The 16302-nt window shown below is 44.6% G+C and overlaps 1 protein-coding gene across 1 annotated transcript in view; it reads right to left on the bottom strand.

Annotated features, from left to right (window-relative positions):
* Positions 1-16302, bottom strand: part of LOC144825051 (uncharacterized) — a 284399-nt gene that overhangs the window by 244082 nt on the left and 24015 nt on the right. The gene's annotated exons all lie outside the window — the stretch shown is intronic.

Here is a 16302-nt window from a genome sequence, read left to right as displayed (position 1 = left end):
CCTAACTTTTTGCCCTCAGGCCTCCTGCTTTTGCTTACTTTGTTTTGCTGGCATTAGGACTGCACACTTTACCACTGCTAACCAGTGGTAAAGTGTTTGTGCTCTGTTCCTAAAACATAGTAACATTGGCTTATACCTAACTGGCATATTTAATTTGCTTGTAGGTCCCTAGTAAAATGGCCAGGGCCTCAAAAAAGAATGCTACTAGTTGGCCTGCAGCACTGATTGTGCCACCCACTCAAGTAGCCCTTTAAACATGTCTTATGACCGCCATTGCAGAGCCTGAGTGTAAAGCTTTAAACTGCCATGTTGACCTAGCAAATTACACCTTTTGTCATAGCTAACCCTTCTTTTTTTAATCCATATAGATCAGATCACCCCTAGGGTAGGCCCTAGACAGTCCAGAGGGCAAGATGCAATGTATTAAAAAATTTGGACATGTACTTTTAAGCTTTGAATGTCCTCGTAATTAAAAACTCTTACATTCGTTTTCACTGCTGCAAAGCCTACCTCTCCCATTGGATAGCATTTAAATTTAGCATTTAAATTACCTTATTACATTTTATAGGCATAATTTCAAATGGGAACAGGTTACCCCTTCATGTTTGGAGTCTCTGGAAGTACAATTTAAAATCCTAACTTATGGTGAATTTGGATTTTAAATTGCAATTCTGAAAATGCACTTTTATAAAGTTGGCATTTTATTATCTTAGCCATTTGGTACCCGCAGCCTGTCTCTGGGTCACATGACTGGGTATGGGAGTCAATTGGGCTCTGTGTATTCCATCTAGACAGATGAAGTCAATGGGAGCTTAGGTGTGACTGGGATGGCCATCACTGGCAGTATTGGAGAGAGGAGCTGGGCCCATCCCCACTTACTCTTGAATAGGCTGTGTCTTGTCTCCACATAAAGGGCTGCATACTCCCTGTAGTTAGCCTGGAGCTAGGGCAAGGAAGGCAGGACATCTGTGCACTTCAAAGGCAAGGTTCAAAGGTACAGCTGTGTAGAAAAGAAGGACCACAGATACCAACTCTTCAGTACACTTCTGGACCTGTTGATGCTCTGCCAGGAAGAATTGATGTGCTGCTGAAAAGACTGCTGCTCTAAAGGAACTACTGCCGTGCTGTTCTCACCTGCAGGTCAGCTGCCCTCTTGTCTGGGGAAGGAAAAACTAGACCTGCAACCTTATCGTCAACCCAGGATACCAGATTGACTCCAAGGGCTAGTCTGCTGGCCTCTTAATCTGAGCCTCAGGGACATAAGAGGCTACCTAGCATCCTGAACTAGCTGCTGGACCTAGCTGCAGCGAGTTCCCGATGCCCAAGTGGTGCCTCTCAGGTACTTGACCCTCTGTGTGTCGAACAAACACTGAAATCAACTTTTGGTACTTTGCAAGCGCAAATGGGCCTGTTCGCATGGAGACTGTGCGGCTCACACCGAAAATCAGCACAAAGCACCCCCAGCTCATTTCTTCGCACTGCAGCTTTGATTGCCCACGAGGGACTGCCAACCCAAAGCTCCAGCCTGCCCATCCGCATCACGGGGCCTGGTCTTCACGCCATGACGACAACCTCTTGTGGTGCTCTCCTTGCTCCCTGTTGCCCTGTTTAACGTGAACAGGAACCTTGGCACAAAATTTGAGATGGTAAACCTTCAGTGGGACTAACCTTGATCTATATACGACCTACTTTCCATCGCGGTCGTATTGAACTTTTGAATTGACCCAGTCCAGTGCAACCAGATAGCCATAATTGGCGCTTTATGGTTTTGTACACTATTTTTCACTTTAATCTTTAAAAATGCATAACTTTGGTTCTACTGATTTCATTTTTGTTGTTTTGGTCTTGTTTTATTTATTACAGTTTGCTCTAATTGTCTAACTTGGTGTGGAATCATTTTTGTGTGGTGCTTCCACTTTGTTACTCCTTGAAGCGTGGCGCAAATGCTTCACAGAGTGCCTCGAAGTTAAGCCTGACTGCTCTGTGCCAAGCTACCAGACAGTTGAGCACAGGTTAATATGGGGTTTGCTTGTTGCTAAAACTGACAAGAATTGAGATTGCTGGCTGCTTAAGTAGGGCTCACAACCCAGTCAGCCAACAGCTCAATTTCTCACATTGGTGTTCAGCGGTGGGATAGGACCTGTGCTTGAGCAGTACCAGACAGTGATTTGATGTATACTACCATCCTATATCTAAGACCAATTTGAATTTTAAATTCTCCCAGATTGGTCCTTTTGCTTTTTTAAAATTCATTCCTACTCTGACTGTTTGTGTCTGTCTGTAGCTCCACCTGCAAGGATGGAGTTTGAACTTGCCAACATGGAGACCTACACGGTGGCTGAGCTGAAGGGTTTTTTCCCAGGAGAGGGGGCTGCCTGCCAAATGGAGCAACAAAGATGAAACGCCAAAAGGCCTTAAGGGCATGGGCAGAGGCCCACCAGTCATCAACAGAAAGAGGGAGAGGGATCAGAGCAGGAGGATCTTGGAATGCAGCCTGTTGAAGATGGGGGTAACCTACTTTCGGTATTAACAACCCTCCCCGCGCAGGGAACAGTTTGTCTACCAGGGGCCTGACCCCAGAGGAGTTGGAGGACAGGAGGAGGGAGGACAGGAAGCTCAAGTTAGAGCTGGCCAAACTTAAAAAGGAGAAGGCTAGGGCTCGGAGAGTCTTTGAGGAGAGGAGATTAGCCATGGAGGAAAGGAGAATGGCCCATGAGCTAATTCTCAGAGAGCTGGAAATCAGAGCTAAGCAGGTGGAGCCCAGAAGTAATGGTGGCAGTGTACTCACAGTGCCCTCTAGAGACAAGAGGGTCTATATTCCTCAAGGTCTGGTGTCTGACTAATATTGACAAGTGGCGTGAGGTTTATGAGATTGCCTCACACCATGAAGAGGAGTGTGGGCTAGTCAGGAGAGGCATATCCTTAGTGAAGGGAGGGAAACCTTACTGGGCCAAGAGAAGGGAGACAGGATGATGTATCCCCCTCATGAAGGAAGCCCTTTTCACAAAGTATGGTCTCACCCTGGAAAAGTATAGGCAGAAGCTCAGGGACAGTCAGAAACTGGCCCAACAGACCTAGGTGGACTGAGTGGATTCCTTCTGCAAGGCACTGGATGGTTGGGTAAAGGGCAGTAAAGTAAAGGATTATCAGGGGCGGTACAATATGATTGCAAAGGAGCACATGTTCAGTATTTGTTTTGCAGATCTGTGCTAACATCTGATTATTAGTAAGCTCACTGACCTCAGGGAGCTTGCTAAGGAGGCGGACCACTGGGCTAGCGCTAGGGTCCACAAGAAGGTATTGGGGGTATAAATTATCCCAAGGGTGGACATGGTTCTCACCAGAAAAAGGAGGGAGGAGGGAGACATAAAAACAGACAGTTATCTGAAGGTCCACAAACTAGTGCTATGGGTCAAGACTTCAAATTCCCACCTGAGCAGCAGAAGAAGAAATAGTTCCCTGACAGTAAGTCATCATGGAAGGCACCCCCTAAATGCTATGAGTGCCAACAGGAAGGGCACTTCAAGGGGGATGCCAAGTGCCCCAAATAGGACAATTCCCTCACCAGTAGGCAGTCACTGGGGTTGGCTAGTGTGGCGCTTGGGGAGAAGATTGTCCCAGATTATGTGAGGAACAGCATAGTGGTTACCATAGTTTCCCTTGTTGGTGGAGAGATGGTGCAGAAAATCCATGTGCCTAGTAATACTTGGAAATACAGGCTGTGGGTCACCATCTGTGGACATAGGGTGGAGACTCTGAGAGACACTAGAGCTAGCATTGCAACTGTCAGATATCATCTTGTGACCTCAGAGCAGGTAGTACGTATGCATTCCACCAAGTTGTTGCAACTGACAACCACTACCCAATGGCTCTGGTTCCCTTTGAGGGGTGATCTCAGGTTCTTTGAGGATACCTGTGAGTCCATCCTTGCCTGTGGATTGTCTGCTTGACGCCTGGACCACCTTGGGTACCTGGAGCACACAATCTCAAAGGAGGTGAAGCTCTGGTGCCACTTGGAGATGTTACAGTTCGTCAGTGGGTGTACCTAACTACATGGTCCATGGCTGCTCAAGAGGGTAGTCAGGAGGACCTTCGAAAGAATGGCCCACGTGCCTGCCAAAAAGAGGAAGGGCAAGTGGTGCGTGAATCCCGCTCCTGAAACTCAGGGTCTAGGAAGAGGCAGAACCTGAGGGAGACATCCTGGAGCCTACAGAAGAGAACGTTGCCACCTTGGCGCATATGTTAAATGGATGAGGCTTTAGTAAAAAATCATGGCTAGATTGTTCCAGGAGGAAATATGACTTATTCCTTGAAACATAGCAATAAGACCGAAGTACTTCAAGAGTGAATCCCAGCTACCCAAAGAAAAATCAATTGAATTGAGATTTCCATCCCTGCACAGATCCCTACTTGTGTAGGGATCGGAATCCACCAGCCCCACGCCTTGGTTTTCCCAGGCATACTTAGGCAGGTCAAACCTGTCAAAATTGGTCATGGGATAAAGGCCTGGAACAACTACTGATTCTGTATAGCAAATCAAAAACTTTGAATGTGTGGCATTTATCGCATACAGATATACTTCACTGTCAGCTAATATTATTTACCGGGTGCAGTAAATATTTCAGTCTTTTGTGGCATTCTAGGGATCAGCAAGGGCTGCTCCTCCACTAAGGCAGAGGAGCGTTGCCACACTGCTTTAAGGCAGTGTAGAGGAAAAATAAAATGATAATAACAAAACGTTATCATTATCTTTTTCAGTTCCTGGGTGTGAGGAGGGGCGGTGCTGGCCAGAACAGGGGCCAGGGCAGGAGTGGTTTGCCCACGCAAAGTGCCCATGAATGTTTAACTGGCCGTCTTGGGACAGCCAAACATTCATGCGCACTTTGCAAGTTCCCTATCAGGCTGCATTACACAGCCTGGTGGGGAACATGCAAAGGCTCCCTCTCCCTGTCTGAGTCCCAAACCACGGCGCTCAGACCAATCAGCGCTGCAATGCAGCCTTGTGATTGGCTTAGGGGAACTTAGGGGAACCAATCACAATGCCGCATTGCAGCAATGTCATTAGCTTAGGGAACCTGGGTGCTTCCCCTGCTACGAGGAGAGAGGCGCCAGAGAGGCGGTGGCTGGCAGCGCAACCAGCAGGTACTTTTAAAAAAATATATATATTTTCTACCCCTCCGACCTCCCCTGCCCCTGCCACGGTCTGGCTTGAAAGCGAGGCTGCCACCAGACAATTATGTGAGTATCACCAGGAGATGGGCTTTGGCTCCACCCACTGGTTGGGAGACAGTAGTACTTGTTGTGAGTGGGCAGCAGTTGTGTGCTTTCACAAAAAATTGCTTGTGATCATTTTGCCTATTTAGTCAGCTGCCTGAGCTTGAACTTTCAGGGGCACACACATGCCACTACAATGCATTAAAGTGTCTTAGATAACCAGATAATGTATGTTTTTTTCTCTGGCAGCAGCACAGATGAAGAGGAAAAGTCATTAATGAACATGGATTTTTAGGTTTGGGTTGACACTGCATTCATAAGCCAGACCTCTTGGCATTGCCAATGCTTGCTGATTTTTGCTAGTCAAAGCTGTATGGGAATGTGTTCAGTTGGGACCGGTCAACCATTCTTTCATTTATTTATTAAGAAGTGTTGAGCAGTGCTGTGTATTGAACTGCAGTAACAGTGGACTGCTAAATGTGGAACAGGAGAAAAATACAGTGGTGGAAAAGCCCGGAAGCCGCAATCTGATTCTTTGTTGCAATCCACATTTGGCAGAGGTGGACCCTCCACCCCCAATCAGCTTAGAATCGAATGTCTCCTTCCTTGTTTATCTGGAGCTCTAACCTAGCCTATATTCTGAATTCATTTTAGAAGATTATTTCTGCACTTTTGGTTTTAAAGTTCATGCACAGGAACAACGTGGTTTGTTTCTTAAATCTCAGAGCAATAAATAAAGAAGTTCACTTAGGTTATGATGAATGAAACCTTGCACATAAATATAGTTTGGAGGCATTACTGCCGGTGCTAAACTTTAGTATGAGTCAAATTCCTGGGAATTTATTACGTCAAATTTAGTGCTCTAGTTAGGCAGTAAATGTTAACACCAGGTGGTAATCCTAGAAACAGATCTCTCCTCGGGAAAAACAAACCGTTCTTCTGCCCTCCGTGTCATCCGGAAAGTCAGGTAAAATAAACCAGGTGATGGGTGAGGCAGGTGGCAGATGGGTTCACCACCTTGTGACCTTTTGAATGTCTTCTTAAGATGGCGTTGCCTACCATAGTGCACAGACACAGGTACTCAGACTCACCACAATGCACCACAGAGAGGCTAGTTTGTTGCATCGAGAATCAGAAGAAGATGATTCACAAAATCATGCATAAGTGCAGGAAGTGGTATTTTTGTGCTACTCTTTGTGTACTTTTACATGCTATTGTGTGTCGACCCTGCGATAACCCATTCCCCATTACTAAAAGTTAAAAATGGCAGAGTTATTTCTACTTATTCTAAATAAGACACAAATATTCCAATCTTTGGGTCTGATTGCGATGGTGGACGTACTTCAGTCCGTCCACCATCGTTTCGTATTTGGTACCGCCCGCCTACAAGGCGGCAGTCCCACACTACGCATTATGATGCGACTGCCACCGAGGTGGTTGCATTGTCTATGTTTCGTTTTGCGACTGGGATGCGGTCAGCAACCCCTGCTGCAATACAAAAAATAGGGTGTTTACTTATCTGTGCACTACGTGGCAGACACCGTGCGATGCGTGACAAATGGCACAGGGATATGTAGGGGGGCACCATAGGTGTCCCCCAGGGTCCATGTACCAGCCCCATGGGGTAAGTGGGTCCCCCTACAAGCCCTCAAATCCATTTCCACCAGCCGTTATGTAATCTTACATGCATAGTGAATCTGAATATATGTCCAGATGTTTAGAGTTAACATGCCCCTCAAGTAATATTCGGAGTGCACACTTCTACAGCTAGCCTGATGTTTTCATGGACATGTGCATGCTCTAATAGCTGGTCAATTACATGGAGTTCAACAACACGCTCCTTGATACCATTTTGTACAGGAGATGCAATGCAAGGGGGCCATATTTCAGTGGCAGCTCCCCCGCAATGGCGGAGGAGCGTTGTCTCAATGCCTGGCTCAGAGCCTGCAAATGTAAAATAAAACAACGCTCTTGCATTGTTTTATTTTACATTTGCAGCTCTGCCAGCGGTGTGGGGAGGGGCGGGGCTTAGGCATGGGAGGAGGGAAGAGGAGTGCTACATACACTCCACTACCTAAGTGTGCATATGTGTTTTGGCAGGCCGTCTCAGGACAACCAAAACACGCATGTGCACTTCGGGTTTCTCCAGCCCAGCTGTATTGAGTAGCCGGGCTGGAGAAACCCCATAGACTTCCTGGTCAGATCAATCCCCGAGCTGCCAATGCCACATTTGCTCAGTGCAGTGGGGCAGTTTTTCGTACTAGCCCTCATTATCATGCGAAACCTGGAGCTGCGAATACGAAGGAGGCGTAGTCTTGATTCAACCTTATGCGTCATTCTTCCAAGACCCTGCATTTCATGCGCCTTCCTCTCACTCTTGCTTGTTCTTGTTTATCCCACATTGCTATTTGTTACCGTATTCCTATCTCTTTCTTCCTCATTCACTCTTCTTATTCTGCCTTTCTCTCCTTTGCTCTCAGTCTAAATCTGATGTGAAAAATAACTTCCAGTTCCGAAAACTTGGCATCAGCGCCTAGCATCTGTAACCACTGGTCCAAATTAAGCACTGATTAATGACTAGCTTACCAGCCAGGGCAGGGCACGGAGCATGTGTTTGTTAGAGGAAAGACACCAGAGGCCATATTATATATTGGGCATACTGTCTGTGGTTGCAATGCACTTTCTTATCTGATGGCCGGGTCAGGAGTGGTTGGTGACCTTTCAAAGTGGTGGGGCAGGTGAAGTGCCCCACCAACTCCAAAAACACAAAAAAGTATTTTCCCATACTAAATTAAAAAAACGACCTCAAAAGCCTAAATAAAAACAACCTCTCCCTCAAAGGTAAAACCTACTACATGCATTACACATCATATTCCATAAATAAAACAAAAAAGCGTATGACCCATGGGCTCTGTATCCTCCTCACTATCCTCCTGCCAGTTGACCAAAAAAACCCTGAACCAATCCTGGGACTGCTCTCATGCTGCATGAGAGCAGCATCAGCATTGCATGGAGCATGCTGGCCAAACGCTCCTTCAAACCCTAGAGGTCTGTGCTTGGTCTCCATCTAGCTGTCTAGGACTTCTGGGTGGAGAGCTTCAAAGTGCGCATGTCACTTTGGCCAGCACAAGACCACCACCCAAAGTGACATGCATACTTTGAAGTGCATTGCCACTCCTACTCCTACTCCAGTTCTCCTGCCCCCAATCGGCAGCAGAGAACACGCCCTCCTGGATCAGAGGCAGGCTTGTGGCTCCGGTTCACCTTGGTTAAAAATAAAATGGCAATGAAATCATTTAATTGTCATTTTATTTGTAACACTTTATGCGGCTCGCAGCGGGATGGGTGGGGTGGGTGCGATGCTTACCCGCCCTCAAAAAGAAACCACTGCTGGGCCGGTTGCAACTGGGGCAGTGCGCCCTATTATTGTTAATACGCTGCCCAAGCTCAGCCTTTTGAAGTCATTAGTGAAAGAAGGCAACCTGGCTTGCTTTTGAAAGTGGAGAAGAGATCTCTGTGCAGGTGGGTGCTATGACTGACTACAACAACCTGTAGGAGTATGTTTGGAGAGTTTATTAGACCTCCTTTCATTATTGTACGCGCCACCCTTTGGGGCACATAGGCTGTTCACCACCTCTTGTGTGCTTCTCAACTGCCCTTTGTCTCTGTCCTGGTATCTGTAATATATTGTGCGCTCAGAGGCAAAGTGGTTCCTCATTTCCATGGGTTAATGGGAATGCGGGAACACCCCTTTGAGATTAAGCCGGCGTGCATGTAGCACAAGCGCAATAGATGTTACAGAAGGGGCCATGCAAGCATCACCGGACCCTTCTGTAATAAGCAAAGTCCCCAGGGCGGCATACAACAGTAAAGGAGGCGCATACTGGATAGTTCATAAAGTTTGGACTTGAGACATTATTCTGAGGTTCCCAGAGATACTAATTAGGCTGGTAATGGAAGTTATCAGCCAAGTCAGGACTATAAGATCCAGTGATTACTTGTGTTTCCATCCAATGCAGGTGTACTGTGGAAAATTACAGAGGGATCACGATTGGAATTCCGTAACTCAGGGTTACAGGTGTTAGTCTGGACCATTACAAAGAGACCCCAGGTACATTTGGGTTAAAAGGTTAGGAAAAATAAAAAATAAAATATATTTTGAGAGGGAGACAGGGCACCAGTTATGTCTAGAAGTGATGGCAGCTGGACACTAAGAATCCTTTTTCTAAACCTATCCACCAATGAATCTCATCAGAATTCAACCAGTGAAATCTGTTGCTATAAAACAATGTGATGATTACTGCACAACAATTTGGAACTTCAAGGAATGGGATGAGCCCCCAGATTATCTTGAGGGCCCAATTATGCTTGCGATTTGAAGAGAGAACGGTAGGGAGATTAAATCTAGGATGTAATGAAAAGTGCATTTTGAATTTAAAGCAGACATTGAACACGTTCTATTTGTTAGGTCGAGCCTAGCGCAGCGTGCATGCGCTGCTCTAGCAGAGAGCCTCTTAGAATCACTCCAGACTTTGGCTAAACTCATGGCTTTTTATTTTCCACACATTATATTGGCCCTTGCGTGTGGCTTTCAAAAATGAAAGCACACAATTGGCCAAATGCGGGTGCATGTCCCACCTGTTCTGTAAACGTTCACTCCCATGGCCTTTGGGTCTCGGGAGCGAGCAGTGGCATGCAGGATGCAAGCTGCATTCATCCCTCGTCGTGGATCATGTTACTAGTTGGACATAGCGCAGTTGCTTTCACTTTAGCAGCCGTGCTTGTTTTGTTTGTGATATCTTTATTGTTGTTTTTTTTCTTTTTTTTTGCCGACATCTCTCCAGATTCTTTGGCATCCACTGCTTGCTGTGGTTTAGCTTGTGTCCTGTAATAACTTGGGAGACCATTCCTGACTCTCCCTTTATAATGTATACTTTGGAAGAATCCGCCAAATCCCTGGGTGCTGAAGTGCAGACACTTGGCTCGCAGGCTGTACTTAGCTGTACATTAAAGGCAGGGGGAGTGCCTTCAGGTGTTTGTCGGTCTCTTTCTTTTTACCAAGATGTTCTGCAAAGATAACTTTACTTTCTGAAAGGATCAGACACTCTTGTGTGGGCTGGGAAATGTGTCTTTGTGCTATCTTCATCCTGCTTTTGATTTAATAGCTACTTTTCAGCAGCACACTAAAACGTTAAATTACAGAAAGGAAATGAGAATAAAATGAAAATATTGCCGATATTAGCTGCTGATCCCTCAGAGTGTTTTTAAAGTTGTTGCTTTAATGCCCGGTAAGACGGTTTTCTGGTGACGAGCTGTGAACACAGGGAAGATAAGGCTGCTTACAGGACCTTACCAACAAATGGAGTATGGATATTCATGATGTATTGTTCTCCAGCGGTGACACAGCTGCGTCTTCTCGCTGAAAGATGTACTGGGATATTCATAAGTGCTACCTAGGCAGCGGGTTCTTGTGACACTAGCATTGTCCAGCGCTAGCACGCAAACCTCTTAATAATTACCATCTATGCCTCTGCTGCTGGCTGCCATGTCAGGTGGTAGGTCTTGGTGTCCCAAAGAGCAGGCTGCGGGATGGCCATTGTCTCCTTGTAACCCGTCCCCAATAGATCAATCCTGGGAGTGTGAATTTCAATTTCAATTGAGTGTTGTTTCATTTTTTGATATGCTTTATCGCATATTGCATATTGTGTCCAGTAAACTGGTGCTTTTAAATATGTAAGGACTTTGGTAGTGTCAACCTCAGTCTCCCAGGTCACATTTATGTTGTACTTTCACAATTCCAGCTGTTGGCTTTGTAACCTTTTCTGTAGGTCGGTAAGTGTGCATCACGGTGTGCACCCCCCTTCACCTGCTCTCCCCTCCTCCATGTGCTGACCCCCTCCCTCATTCTTACACCACCACTATTTGCCATTTCTAAGAAGAGCAGTCCTATGGTGTGTGTTAATTTACAGCAGTGTTGATGTGAAAAATGTCAGCATGCCTTGCGTATGAGGCACCAAAGGGGATGATGGAGGGAGCGTTTGAGGAAATCAAACACTCACCACCAGTCAACTGATCTGGGTTTAATCCATCATCATTCTTTAGCTCACTCCACCACCCCAGTTCAGACATTGCGATATGCAAATCAGTCTGACCCTGTGCCTCATGGGAACAGTCCAGCGCCGAACTGCCAAGCAATGGTTTCCCTGGACCAGAAACAAGCATCCTGGGACCGGTTTCGGGTTCATAACCCTCATCAGGCAGGCTATCTTGAATCCAGTGGCAAAGTGAGCAAGGGACCCACGTCTGGGCATACCCCGCCAACTTAGGGCGAACAAAGCGTTACCAAAGGGCATGATGGACGGAGCGTTTGAGCAAATCAAACACTCATCCCAGTCAACTGATCTGGGTTTAATCCATCATCATTCTTTAGCTCACTCCACCACCCCAGTTCAGACATGGCCATATGCAAACCAGCCTGACCCTGTGCCTCATGGGAACAGTCCAGCGCTGAACTGCCATGTGCCAGCCTTATGTTTGCTTGAAGAAGTCTCTGGGAGGTCATCGATGTGCGTCATCCGTCCCAGGTAAATGCAATTGAGGCCACGTTTGCAGTGTGTCCTGTGCAGGTTATCAGGCTGATATGTAATTACATGTGTCTTCAGTGGGGCTTTATATTGCCCTGGTTATATACTTAGTCTAGTGATTACCCCTTGCAACTATGTACTGGTATGTCAATGAGCCCACCCACATTGTTGCCAATATGCCACTGTGACCCTTCCTTCCGTGTAGCTAATATCTTACAGGGATCCAAAGCTCTTCATATTCTTATCAATAAGAGTTATTATCACGTTCGTGTTGTTAATATTGGGCAGTGACATTTCTGCCACATCAGTGACAGAATCGATTTAAAACCATATTTGTGTCGGTATAACTTTCTAAAAGCTGCCAGTCTAACCAGTAAATGTATTAGAAGCAATATGATACAGATACCCTGTGCATCCTAGCCAACCCATACATGTGCAAAAACGCATACAGATGTGTTGCAAGGAAAATCCTACTTTCTAAACTAGCTTTGTGAATGGCAAAAATAGTCATTGTATAGCTATTCAATCTCGGTCTGAACACCACCCAGGATTATATGCTGCATAGCTAAGCGCTTATAAGGTCCCAAAGGCGAGACCTATTGGCAATGCCAATCCTTGTTTTTTTGGGGGACAGGATATCAGGCCGTTTTAGATCGAGGCATCTCAACGGGCATGCTTTAAAATGCTGGAGAAAAGTGGCAAGTATGTTTTATTTGAGGGGTAGAACGTCCAATACTTTTAGATTGGTAGACAGGATATGACATATTCTTTCGACTACATTGCTACAGGATACAAGGTCCAGTCACACGGTTGTTCTTAAATTTATTATAATTTGAGCCATTATCTGATGGATTGTCCATTTTGGGCAGACAAGTCTAAAGTAGGCATAGAAAACCGGGGTTCGTGACACAGTTTTGAGATAACTAACAACTATATAAAAGAGCCCTTTAGAGTAATTGTCAGTGGCGGCTCCTCTGCTAAAACGGAGAAGTTTTGCCTCACTGCCTTGAAGCAGCGAAAGAAGGGAAAAAATAAAATGATAATAACGTAATGTTATTAGCATTTTATTTCATCCTCCGGCTGCAGCAGCTTGCGTGAGGGAGCAGGCTGCAGAGCAGGTGGTAGAACACTCCTAAGTGTGCAATGCCCAAAACAGTCATGCGCGCTTTCCCTGTTCTCCATGCAGGCTGCATTACAGCCTGCGTGGAGAACATGCCCACCCCTCCAGCCCCGGGATGACCGCTGTGTCACTGCGCTCAGTCAAATCAGAACGCTGCTTTGCAGTGTTATGATTGGCTGCGTGGTGCGTGGGAGCCCTGGTGCTTCCTGATCCCTGTTTCTCCCAAGAAGCCAGGAAGAGGACACAGAAGAGGCAGCGGCAAGTGTTTTTTTTAATCCAGTCCTTATCCCGCCCCGTCTCCCTCACCTACCCCACTGCTGCTTCCAGGTAGCAGCCCCGACTGGTAATTGTATGGAAAGGTATCTTCTATCGATATAATGAAAATGTAGAATGGGTCTACACCCCGGACGGACTTGGGAATCGCTATTTTATTCAAATTTATAGAGCAAATCAGGACATAAGCTTCTGTGTGTTTTGAATGCGTGAGAAAGGAGAACAGAATATACATTTTAAAAAACAGAGGACAAATACGAAAACCATTAACATCATCAGTATATTGGGAAACAATGAGCCTTTAAATGTTTTCAGAAAAGCAGGGCTTCCAAAACCAACAATCAGAAATAGATATTTCATGTAGTTGCTCATTAAAGCCAGAACGATTGCTCTTGCCAGTGCTGGACAGTGATGCTGTTAGTAGTGGTACTCATGGTGGGATATTGGGGGAGTGGATTGTTGGGAGTGTTATTGGTGGTGATGGCATTGGTATTGTGCTTTTTGGTTGTGGTATTTTCAGTATTGGGAATGGTATAGGTAGTGGTGGCATTAGTGAAGTAGGTGATGGTAATAGTGGTGGGAATGGTAGTTGTTGTATCACGTTGACATTGGTGATATTGGTATGGGTGCTTTAACGGTATTGGTGGCTGTAGTATATATGGTATTTGGGAGGTGTTTGTGTGATTTTGGTGATGATATAGGTGGTATTTGTTGGTAATACTAGTGTTGATAGTGGTGACATTGATGTAGGCCATACTGATGGTTGAAGTATTGGTGGTATGGGTTTCGGTGATATGGTGTGGCAATTGTGGTGGGAGTTTTGGTGCTGGTATTGGTGATATTGATGGTGGTGTTTGTGGTGGCATTCATGCTGCTGATGGTGGAACTTGTGGTAATGGATGGTTTTGCTGGTTTGGTATTGGTAGTATTGGTTGTGTTTATTTTAGTGGCATTGGCATCATTGGTGTTGGCATCAGATGTGATAGGGTGTGATGTTGGGGAGTACTGATATTGAAGTTGGAGGTAGTGTTAGCATTAGTGATTTGATATTGGTGGTGTCAGTATGAGGGAAAGGGTGATGCACCATTACATCGCAACTTTTACAACGGGAGGCTTTTACAACGGAACTTTTACAACGCAGGATCCATTACATCGGATGCCATTACAACGCATGGCATTACATCGCAGATGCTATTACAACGCATGGCATTACATCGTAAGTATAGGTAAGTATTTTTTTTTTTAATTTTATTAATATTAATTATAATTAAATATATTTATTTATGTTTTTTAATATTATTAATTTAATTTATTATTTATTATATTAATTAAAGTAATTTTTAAAATAAGTACAGGTGTACAGGGGTGTTTTTAGGTTTCAGGGTAGGGTTTGGGTTTTGGGATACAGGGGTGTTTTTAGGTTTCAGGGTAGGGTTTGGGTTTTGGGGTACAGGGGTGTTTTTAGGTATCAGGGTAGGGTTTGGGTTTTGGGGTACAGGGGTGTTTTTAGGTTTCAGGGTAGGGTTTGGGTTTTGGGGTACAGGGGTGTTTTTAGGTTTCAGGGTAGGGTTTGGGTTTTGGGATACAGGGGGGTACAGGGGTGTTTTTAGGTTTCAGGGTAGGGTTTGGGTTTTGGGGTACAGGGGTGTTTTTAGGTTTCAGGGTAGGGTTTGGGTTTTGGGGTACAGGGGTGTTTTTAGGTTTCAGGGTAGGGTTTGGTTTCAGGGTAGGGTTTGGGTTTTGGGGTACAGGGGTGTTTTTAGGTTTCAGGGTAGGGTTTGGGTTTTGGGGTACAGGGGTGTTTTTAGGTTTCAGGGTAGGGTTTGGGTTTTGGGGTACAGGGGTGTTTTTGGGTTTTGGGGTACAGGGGTGTTTTAGGTTTCAGGGTAGGGTTTGGGTTTTGGGGTACAGGGGTGTTTTTAGGTTTCAGGGTAGGGTTTGGGTTTTGGGGTACAGGGGTGTTTTTAGGTTTCAGGGTAGGGTTTGGGTTTTGGGATACAGGGGTGTTTTTAGGTTTCAGGGTAGGGTTTGGGTTTTGGGGTACAGGGGTGTTTTTAGATTTCAGGGTAGGGTTTGGGTTTTGGGGTACAGGGGTGTTTTTAGGTTTCAGGGTAGGGTTTGGGTTTTGGGGTACAGGGGTGTTTTAGGGTTCAGGGTTGGGTTTGTGCTTAGGGCTAATTAAATTATATTTACCATTTATAAATTAATTAAAATATATTTATTAAATAAAATTAATTATATTATATTAATTACATTTTTTAATTATTTTAATTAAATTATATAATTTTTTTTAATTAATTTAATTTAATTACAATTTTAAAAATATTTAAATTAAATAAATTTCATTATATTAGATTTAAATCTATTAAATTAAATTAATTACTATTTTAAAATGTATTTTATTTAAATTAATTAAATTAACTTAATTACATTTTTTTAAAAAGGTATACTTACCTATACTTACGATGTAATGCCATGCGTTGTAATAGCATCTGCGATGTAATGCCATGCGTTGTAATGCCATCCGATGTAATGGATCCTGCGTTGTAAAAATTCCGATGTAATGGAATGCGTTGTAAAAAACCGCGTTGTAGTGACACCAATCCGAGGGAAAGTATTGGTAGTGATTAGTTTGTAAAAATCTGAGAACACGGGTGGGACAGGAGGCTTTATGGCTGCTGAGGTCGATAACATCAGTCCCGGTGGCCAAAGCTGTTGCTACATTTTTGGGCTGGACTTGGGGTATTAGAGCTAGGCACCCAACTGCTACTTGTTTGTTGATCAATTGATGTTTTAAACAGTAATGTATTTCTTGGGACGTCTTTATATGCTAATTTAATCCTGTCTTATGTATATTAATCCATTAACCATTTAGTATCCCAGTGTAAATGTGTAATTTTGTACTGGTAGGAGATGTGTTTGGGTATTTATGGTTAAATTAAGTTTTTAAATATTTTTCTTTTTTATGGTAAATGTTGTAAATAGAAGATGAAAGTGTTTTATGATGTCTTTTATGATGAAATATATCGAAATAAAGACGTTTGAATTGAAAATTGATTAGTTTGGTGGTATTGATAATAGTCGTGAAGGTGGTGTTTAAATGGTGGCAAT

This window comes from Lissotriton helveticus, chromosome 3_1 (assembly GCF_964261635.1).
Source record: "Lissotriton helveticus chromosome 3_1, aLisHel1.1, whole genome shotgun sequence".
Lineage (NCBI taxonomy): Eukaryota > Metazoa > Chordata > Amphibia > Caudata > Salamandridae > Lissotriton > Lissotriton helveticus.
Note: the sequence above shows the minus strand (reverse complement) of the source record. Positions and strands in the feature narration are given on the sequence as shown.